We start from the raw sequence: 8,112 nt of genomic DNA, 5'->3' as shown, positions 1-8,112 counted from the left end.
CATATACCGAACCAGAGAGGACCCTTCATAAACTTAGAAGGGAAGCAAGAGGGAAGAGAGTACTGGGAGAAGAAGAATCTGAAGGAGAATCTGAGGACAATTTTGAGGGAGCTCTAGATCTCAACATGGATAGAGAAGTTCACAACCATGAGAGAGCTGATGGAAACAATGCCATCCCTGAGAGGAGGGTTCTTGGTTCATACATAAACCCAACCTCTGGGAATTGTGGTAGCAGCATTTAGAAACCACCCATTCAGGCCAACAATTTTGAACTCAAACCACAGCTAATATCACTGGTGGAGGATCATTGTTCATTTGGTGGGAGTGCTAATGAAGATCCAAACCAATATCTCACAAAATTCCTGAAAATTTGCGACACTGTGAAGTCCAATGGAGTCCAGGAAGATGCCTATAAACTGCTTTTGTTCCCATTTTCACTTAGGGACAAGGCAGCTAAATGGCTGGAATCATTCCCAAGGGGGAGCCTAACAACCTGGGATGAGGTGGAAAGCAAGTTTCTGGCACGTTTCTACCCCCCACAAAAGGTCAATAGGCTTCGATCTGAGGTTCAGACTTTTAGACAACAAGATGGTGAAACTCTCTACGAGGCATGGGAGAGGTTCAAGGAGTTGACAAGGAAATGCCCACCAGACATGTTCCATGACTGGGTGCAATTGCATATTTTCTATGAGGACTTCTTATGAATCAAGGAAGGCTGTAGACCATTCATCAGGAGGTTCATTGAACAGGAAAAAGACTGTGGAAGAAGCCATTGAAGTGATTGAGACAGTGGCTGAGAATGAGTACTACTATGCTTCAGAGAGACAACACTAAGGGAGTCATGGAGCTGAACCAGGTTGATACAATTCTAGCCCAAAACAAGGTGTTTGCCAAGCAACTAGCAGAGCTCACCAGGAAAGGAACAAATCAAGTGGCTGCAATACACACACAAGATCAAGAGGAGGTAAGCACTGAAGGAGGTGATTGGGAAGAGGCCAACTATGTGGGAAATCAACAAAGGCAACCATATGATACATTCCAACACTTACAACTCAGGCTGGAAAAACCACCCAAACTTTGGGTGGGGAAACCAGCAAACCCAACCACAAAACCACAAACCTTACAACTCCAACCAAAGATCATACCAAGCCACACAAAACACCTACTCCCAACCACCATATCATGGCCAAAATAATCAACCTGCCCAACCTAATCCGAACCAACAATTTCAAGATCAATTAAACAGGATAGAAGGAATGCTTGCAAACATGGGTCAGGACATAAGTGAGTTGAAAAGCTTTAGGGATAATGTGAGATCTACCTTAAGGAACCATGGTGAAAAACTCAAGATGATGGAGTCTCGAGTAGGAGAGCTATCTCAACAGGCCCCCAAGTCAACTGCAGTGTTCCCTAGTGACACAGAAAAGAATCCTAAAGGGGAACAAAAGGGAGTGAGATGGGAAGAATGCAAGGCCATCACCATATTGAAGGAAGTCTCAGAAGAAGAAGAAATCAGACCATCAGAACAGGAGCCAGAAATCTTGAAGGAAGGTGTGGAAGAAGCTAAGCAGGAAAGTGAAACTGAGCAAGCCAAGGAACGGCAAAATAAAGGCATGCTGGAAACATACCAACCAAAAGCACCATTTCCTCAGAGGTTAGGAGGAGGTGAAAAAGGGAAAACATATTCAAGGTTTTTAGAGACATTTAAGTCTCCATATCATATTCCCTTTCTTGAGATTCTCCAGCAGATGCCTACACATATAAGTATTTGAAGGAATTACTGAGCAAGAAAAGAGTTTTGAAGGGAGGACAAACTGTAATAATGAACAAGAAGCAGTGCCCTCATCAAGAAGGACATAGTCTCTAAGAAACAGACCCAGGAAATTTTCAATCCCCATCATAGGGGAAACAAAAATTGACAGAGGATTCTGTGATCTAGGAGCTAGCATAATGTGATGCCTGACTCTTATGAAGATGCTACAACTGAATGAGGTGAGATCCACTGATGTAATCATACAACTGGCTGACAAAACTCGAAGCAAGCTGAAGGGGTAGTTGAGAATGTGCTGGTGAAAGTGGGAAATTATTTTCCCACAGACTTTGTCATTTTGGACATGGAGGAAAGCTACTACCTATCTGGGAAGGCCATTTCTAGCCACTGCTAGAGCATAGATGTAGAACAAGGAGAGCTAATTTTGAGAATACATGATGAACAGCTCATTTTCCATGTTTTCAAACCTGCATCTGAGCCTGAACCAGAACCTGAAAAGCCTAAGGATGATAGTAGCCATCTGTGTTTGGAGGAAAGCAATCCAGCAGCTGAAACTCTGAAACAGTCCTTGGAAGGCAAACAAGAATTGCAAGTTAAAGCCACAAGAATCAATTGAAACAGCTCAGAAGGATCCTCCTGGCATGAGGGTCAATGAAGAAATCCTCAAGAGAGAGGGAAGAATTGTAAAGAAATTGCCAAGAGGGTGGAGAGCAAGAAAATTCCCACTGAAGGTTTCTCTCCGGGAGATAAAGTGATATCAAGTCATTATCTGCCAATCCCATCTGGCCTCAAAACCATTCCTTCCAGCTCCCTCAAGTGTTCACAATCAGGAAAGTTCTTTCTATGGAACATTTGGAAATCATGAAGGAATCAAATGGGGACGTTTTCATAGTGAGAGGGAGGACATCAAGCACTACAATCCACCCTAAACAAGGGACAACCGTCAAGCTAATGACGTTAAAGAAGCGCTTCATGGGAGGCAACCCATGTTTTAGTATCCTTACTCTTTATTGTTCTGCTTTGCATCTAATAAAGCATGGTTTCTTATGCATGAACTTGAATCCTCAGGACAACTGTTGATAAGGTGCACTAAACATTGCAGATAAAATACAATTGGTCTCTAAGTTGGTGTGCCTGAAGGCACCCAAATCTTATTCAAATTGTATTCAATCTTTCATTCAAAGTGCACAACCAAACATTAAGTTTGGTGTTCCTCTTTGAACACAGTTAATAAAAGCAAGAAGGTTTCTTATGCATGAACTTGAATCCTCAGGACAACTGTTGATAAGGTGCACTAAACATTGCAGATAAAACAATTGGTCTCTAAGTTTGTGCCTGAAGGCACCCCAAATCTTATTCAAATTGTATTCAATCTTTCATTCAAAGTGCACAACCAAACATTAAGTTTGGTGTTCCTCTTTGAACACAGTTAATGAAAAGCAAGAAGTTCCTCTGGATTTAGAAATTCATGACAAGTATACCATTTGCATGTTTTAATACTTTGATTTCAATTACTTTAGGTAGTAAAATTGTTTAGGATCAAAGAGCCAAAGTGACTATGATTTATTAGAATTATGCACACTCATTAAGGGCAACCAACATGAATTTCATGTCATCAGGAGACATTACCAAACACTAAGTTTGGTGTCCAGTAATAAGTGTGCATACATACAAGAGTCACGGCTATAAGCTCGTGAAGTCAATCATTGATTTACAATTCAAAAAGAATGAAAGACATGTGCAAGTACTATTCATTATTCACATGGACCGAAAAAATGATAGCAAAGTTGTTTGTTTGTGCAGGTACAAAAGGAAGGATAAGAATGGATGAAAAAGACAAAGGGAGAGGTACGGGTTTGGTCAAAAAGGGAGTTCACAAGTCTTGAAACTAACACATGGGAAAAGGAAATTCTACATGAAAAGATAGCTACATGTACAACTTAATACACCCAGAATACTTCCAAGAAAGTGAAAAGCAATTCGTCCTTCTCCCTAATTCATATATTTACCATCAAGCCATCCTTCACACTCACCCTAGCCGTCCATTTTTCACTGCATGCACTATAAAGAACCACTTGGGGACAAGTTCCACACCACCAAATCTCCTTCTTGCACATATTTTTCATCATAGCATAACTACCTCTTGCCGAAAACAACCTCACCACACTTCTAACAACAATTTCAAATCAGTTTTCCATGAGATTCAGGCTGAATGGATGAGACCTAAAAAGATACTAGCTGAGATTCCCTTTGACCTTGAAAAGGAGGAGTTCCCAAGTGTTTGGGAGAAGATCAAAAAAGAGGAAGTGGGAGCTTCTGACTAAGCCAATCACTAAAATCAACATCAACCTGGTGAAGGAGTTTTATGCAAATGCAGTGAGGGAGGATCCAACCGAGGAACCTACATAGGAAACCTGACTATGTGAGAGGGTGGAAGTTGATTTGCCCCAAGGCAATCATGAAAACTCTTGGCCTGAAAAACATACATTTCAGCCAAGTAAGTTATGAGGATAGGATGATAGGAGAACCTGACTATCAGACTATTGAAGACCTTTGTGCCATCAGAGCTGAATGGGTGAGAAAAACAAAGGGGCTCCACTGCAAACTCTTCAGAAATAACCCCTAAAAGAGCCGTCTTGCTACATTGCATTATGGTGGGAGGAGAGATCAAAGTTCATAAACTCATTGCTGAACAGATACAAGAGTTTAGTGAGAAAAGTGAAGCTGACTCCTGGCTCCATTTCCCTAGCACCATCATCAGACTATGCATCCAGGCCCAAGTACCACTTGAAGATGCAAGACCTAATTGGCTACATCCTGGAATGGCCATGACTGCTTACAGAATGACTCTTGGCCCAATTGCTCCAAGACATACAAAAAGAAGAAATGAAGAAGGGCAAGAAGCAGAAGAGGAGCAAGAAGCAGAAGAGGAGCAAGAAGCAGAGCAAGAAAGAGAAGAAGAGCAAGAAAAGCAAGGAAATCTAGAAAGAAGGCAACAAGTTCCCAGAGACCCCATGGATATGAGCAGAATGCAGGAAATCATAGAAGGAATGTCTCAACAATACATGAGGTCTCAAGAGAGGCAAGAGGACTTTCACCTAAAAAAGATGGACATGCAAAGGAACTTTGAATCAAGATTCCTAGATCTGCAAAGGGAACAGAATTTACAATTACAGGAATCCCTCAGCCACATATGCCAACACCAAGATGAAAATATCTTGGCAATCAAGGAAGCCACCACTTTGCAGAATGCAAGATATGCAGTTCAAGCTGATTACAACATCAGTTCTCAAATCAAGCTTAACTACATAGGGGAACATCTACACAAGATGGACCCAGCATTCCCAGCTTTTGATGAGTATTTCAAGGGGAGGAAAGAAGGAGAAATAAACAAGGCAGTGATCCTTGAAAAAGGAGTGGAAGAAACAATGAAAAAAGCTGGATTCTGGACAAAGCTCACAAGAAAAGACAAAGGAAGTACAAGTGGTAAAAGAGAGACAAGAAGCAAGAAGAAACAGGACCCCAAGAATCAAGAAGAACCAAGCAACAAATGAGAGGTGGTCTTGTTCCTTAATAATCAAATAATAGTTTGTGAATTGTCTTTATGAGCTTTCTTTCATTTTAAGTCATTTAAGTTTTATGTGAAATTTCTAGTATGTTTGTCTGTTTACTGCTTTGAATAAAGTGAATGCCTAGATGTTTGGATATAACTTCACCTTCTTAAACAAATGCTTGCCATGCTTGTTCTGTTTCAAAAAAATAAAAGAAAGGTTTGAACAAAAGTAACTTGGCTCAATTAGTGACAAATCAAGTAGAATTAAGTGGTGGTATGCATGCTTGATTGTTTAGTCAGAATCACTGGAAATTGAGTGTAGAATTATCATTTTTGTGTAGAAGTTTGAATACTGTCTATGGATCTTGATGAATAAATGTCTTTGGCCATGAAAAAGAAAGAAAAAGAAGAAGAAAAAGCCACTGAAAAAGGGCAACCAAAAAGCAAAAAAAAAAAAAATTGAGAAAATAAGCTAGGCACCAATGGTTTGAACTTCTGAGACAAATGCCTGTGGTGTTTATGTATTAAGGATATGCTTGGATGAATAGGTTCTGAGGAGTGTTTCAACACTTGGTAACTTGGGTTAACTAACCCGGGATTATCAACCAAAAGTCCATTATCAAGAGCAACCTAAATACAAAACATTTAGTCACACAAAGAGGTGCTGGGCACCAATGTCTCAAGAAGAAATGTGAACTAAAATGCCTGTAGTGGATATGTGTAGTGCACTGATAAGAAAAAGAAAATGCCAAGGGCTTGTGCAACACATGACACTGAGCAAACAAGGAGCAAAGGAGCTCTAAGAAAAAGAAAAACAAAGAAGAGAAAAGTGCCAAGGACACAAGAATAACAAGAGGCCATAGTAGTGTTTGATGGATGCAATGAAAAAGTGATAATCTTACCTGATCAGAATGAAAAAGTGATGCTGCAACTTTCTGCAGAAAACCCTTCTGATGAACTTCGAATGCTTGCTAATATAGCCAATGTAATTGCTTTCTGTTTCATACTTTCTTCTCAAATAACTCAGGACTTGCTTAGGGACAAGCAAGTATTAAGTTTGGTGTTGTGATGCCAAGGCATCTTAGGCTAGTTTCACTAGCATTTTTCTGTTAGTTTTAGTTGTTTTATGCATTTTCTTGAGCTTAAAGTAACCTAAAATGGTTAAATGAATAACAAAGCAATGAACCATCCAAACAGTATGATTTTGATGCAAAATTCATGAGTTTTTAGTTATATTACTTGAATGCTATGAATGAAAGATTTCTCATGAAATTTTGCAAGACTTTGATGCAGTTGTTTGGATGATTTCAGGGAAGAAGAGGCTAGGCAAGGAAGCAAGAAAATCAATAAAGGAAGCTTGAATATCACATGTGGAGTTTAAGCTCCAGTTTAAGCTTAAACTGGAGCTTAAACGCCAAAATCATGGAAGCTGAAAGTGGCGTTTAACTTCCAGTTTAACCTTAAACTGGAAGTTAAACGCCAGAATTGAGAAATGCACCAGGGAGCATTCCCACGTTTAAGCTCCAGTTTAAGCTTAAACTGGAGCTTAAACGTGTTCGACTATTTTTTCTCCTCCAGGGTTGCTTTCTCATTTCCACGTTTAAGCTCCAGTTTAAGCTTAAACTGGAGCTTAAACGTGTTCGACCGAATTTTCCTCCAGGATGGCTTTCCTCCATTTTCACGTTTAAGCTTCAGTTTAACCTTAAACTGAAGCTTAAACGTGTTCGACATTTCACACTCCAGGATTGCTTTCTTCCATTCCCACGTTTAAGCTTCAGTTTAACCTTAAACTGAAGCTTAAACGTGTTCGAATTTTACCTCCTGGAAGTGTCTGGCGTTTAAGTTGAAGTTTAAGCTTAAACTTCAACTTAAACGCCAATTTGAAAAGGTTTCTGGGCCAAAGATATTGCAGTTTAAGTTAGCATTTGAGCACAAACATTAACTTAAACATACTCTGGTATGAAACCCAATTGAATATCATGGTTTATGGGATTGGGCCTGAAGAATTGATGAGTCTGGAATTTCAATTTGTTGAGTCATGTGTCATTACTTGATTATCACTAAGTTGGCTCAATGAATGTTGCAGAATTGGATCAGCATCCTCATCAGGATTATGGATCATAAACCCAAAGCAAAAGGAAATCAGGGAAAGGCCTCAAAGCCCAAGAAACACAACAGAAGCTCAATTTAGAAAGTGTATAAATAGGATAGAATTTAAGTTGGAAGGGACTTTTGGGAACACGGAGAACTTTTGATCATTTTGCTAGTTTTCATCTCTTTTGTAATTGAATTCAGAGCTATGACTCACTAAACCCCTTTCATTGGGTTAGGGAGCTCTATTGTAATTCAATGAATCAATAATAGTTTTTATCTTCTTCTTCAATCTTTTCTCTTGAATTTTGTTAGAAAGCTTCTCGATCTAATTTCATTGGTTAGTTGTCTTGGGAAAGAAACTATCCATAATTGGAATCCTTCGGAACCTTGGGAAAGGAATGGAGGATTCATGCTAGAGAAGCTTTCTCACAGTGAATTGGATTGGGGTTTGGATGGATATTGTGACATGTAATCCTACCAAATTGTGGTTCATGAAACTGTGTGGTATAATCAGTGATCGAGCATCATCTCTTCTTATGAACATTTAAACCAAGGGATTGGGAATTTGTTTGTTTTTAGAGAGAATTGGTGAGCCAAGGGATTGGGATCCAATCATATAAGATTGCCAAGCAAAATTCAATGAATGCATTGGTTGAGGAAGGGATAAAAATGTTTTGATTCGGAGATCTCAATA

At 39.5% G+C, this 8,112-nt stretch overlaps 1 non-coding gene across 1 annotated transcript; it reads right to left on the bottom strand.

Moving 5' to 3' along the window:
* Nucleotides 1-551: 551 nt before the first annotated feature.
* LOC130937037 (small nucleolar RNA R71) lies at nucleotides 552-655 on the bottom strand. Its single transcript, XR_009068275.1, has one exon. It is a non-coding gene; the product is annotated as a small nucleolar RNA R71 (small nucleolar RNA).
* Nucleotides 656-8,112: the final 7,457 nt, after the last annotated feature.

This window comes from Arachis stenosperma, chromosome 6 (assembly GCF_014773155.1).
Source record: "Arachis stenosperma cultivar V10309 chromosome 6, arast.V10309.gnm1.PFL2, whole genome shotgun sequence".
Lineage (NCBI taxonomy): Eukaryota > Viridiplantae > Streptophyta > Magnoliopsida > Fabales > Fabaceae > Arachis > Arachis stenosperma.
Note: the sequence above shows the minus strand (reverse complement) of the source record. Positions and strands in the feature narration are given on the sequence as shown.